The sequence below is a fragment of the Chinchilla lanigera genome, unplaced genomic scaffold, assembly GCF_000276665.1.
Source record: "Chinchilla lanigera isolate Chin_1 unplaced genomic scaffold, ChiLan1.0 scaffold00120, whole genome shotgun sequence".
In the NCBI taxonomy this organism is placed as follows: Eukaryota; Metazoa; Chordata; class Mammalia; order Rodentia; family Chinchillidae; genus Chinchilla; species Chinchilla lanigera.
This window is the reverse complement of record NW_004955521.1, coordinates 408,552-410,360: the sequence shown is the minus strand read 5'-3', so window position 1 is coordinate 410,360 and position 1,809 is coordinate 408,552. Positions and strand designations below refer to the sequence as shown.

At 45.6% G+C, this 1,809-nt stretch overlaps 1 protein-coding gene across 1 annotated transcript in view; it reads right to left on the bottom strand.

The window, feature by feature from the left end:
* Positions 1 to 91, bottom strand: part of Sncaip (synuclein, alpha interacting protein) — a 138,422-nt gene extending 138,331 nt beyond the window's left edge. The window contains exon 1 of the mRNA XM_005409294.2: positions 40 to 91. The gene's annotated coding sequence lies outside the window, so the exon portion shown is untranslated. The remainder of the gene's footprint in view (positions 1 to 39) is intronic.
* Positions 92 to 1,809: the final 1,718 nt, after the last annotated feature.

The window sequence follows — 1,809 nt, the reverse complement described above, 5'->3', positions numbered from 1 at the left end:
GCTGCTGCCCCGCGAGGCTGCCGCGCCCCGCCGACTCACCCCTCGCGCCTGCGCTCCCGCGGCGCCGCGCTCTCCCGTCCCACTTCCGAGATGGAATCTGGGGGCTGCAGGCGCCTGTGGCAGCGTCGGCTCGGGACCGCCTTGCTGTCGCCGTTTAGAAAGCTGTAAGTGGTTTCCAAGGAATCCCTTTCTCCGGCGAGGTGACTCGGGGAGTTCACCGGCTGCGCCGCTGAGGACAAGCTCCTGGCTCCTGTTTCGGGGTGCGCTGCCTGCCCCAGAGAAAGGTGCGCAGAAGTCGGTCCAGGTCACACCAAGGAGAGCGGCGCCAAAATCCAGGGAAACCCAGCACTCCTGGGTAGCAGCCACCAGGATGCGTGAGCTTGGTTTTGGAAATGTGTTCCAATGAGAAAGAAGGACCGGGTTCTTCAAAAATTGGGGTTCCTTGGTTGATTAGCTGATTACTGTGTGCAGGCCCCACGGAGTCCACAGAAAAGAGGCAGCTGCGGAGGTGGGAATGCCTAGCAATCCTTGCCATGGACCTGTTTGGACCAGAACCATTGACACTGACCGGAAAACTACCTCGAATGCTAGAAGAAAACGTTGTCACACGCTTTCAATTCATTTCTTAGTGAAAAACTAAATTTCTTTCCTGGCTTTGGCTTAACAGCTAAGAGCATGTCCTGTTGTCATTTTTTATTGTAATTTATCATGTATAAGATTTTTAAGTACATACATGGAAAGTGGCTTCACAATTAAAAAAAAAAACACCAAATTATTCCTCAGTAGAAAATATAAAATCAGATGACATCATATGGCACTAAAAATACTTGGAAATATTGGGTTTAATTTGTTCACATCTGGTTAAAATAAAACTGCTTTTTTTTTTCTAGTGTAAACTCTGAGAAAAGCACATCTTGCTTCTATCCAATAGGTACGAAAGGAATTGGTGTCACCTTTGACTGATCCATAGAGAACATACTCCAGTCCCATCCTCTTACGCATTTTGGCATCCCTGAAAATCAGAATTTAATTTACTGAGGAATAGTTCATTGAAGAATTGTAAATGGGTATCTTCTTTTAACTGTCCTAAACATCCCTAAGCTCAGGGAACCAGGTGTTAAGTCAGTGCATATGATCGCACAAACGAGCCACTCTGCGGTGTGTATAGAAATGGGTTGTGTCGGGGACGGTTTTCATTTTTGTGTAGCCAAAGAATAGCATGCATAGTGAAAATAGTAAACTCTAAGGTGTTTTTCAGATATTTCCCTCACTTTCATAGTCCTTTTGTTTCTTCTGCTTCCAGCATGTTTTTGATTACATACTTGCCATTGTTTCTGTATGATTTTTGCACTATGACTTAAATCTATGCTTGTATACACTTTGTCACGTAGGGTGTGAGTTTGCTTTTGTTTGGACTGTTGGTTCACTTCTCTTATGCAAATCCTTGCCAAATACAAACCACAAATTGGTATACCAAAGTGTGGAAGTAGTGAAGTAGTTTGGTTAAAACAGAGCTGCTGGATTTTAGGTTGGATGGCAAGATTGCTAGCTTACTCAGCATAATGTTGACTTTTTCACCAAGCCCACAGACTGCTTGTGCTTAGTCTTTCAGTCACTTCTTACTGACAAGCAGTCTCTGATACTTAGTGTTTTCATCAAGCAGCTACCACTCCTTGATTAGAAGACGCCCATAGCACCAGCGGAGTGGCTTGCGAGCCGAGACCACTGGACCTCCATGACTTTTAACAGACCCTGCACCCAGGCCTGCCACAGCTTAGGGTCTGCTCTCTTAGAGCAGTTAGAATATTT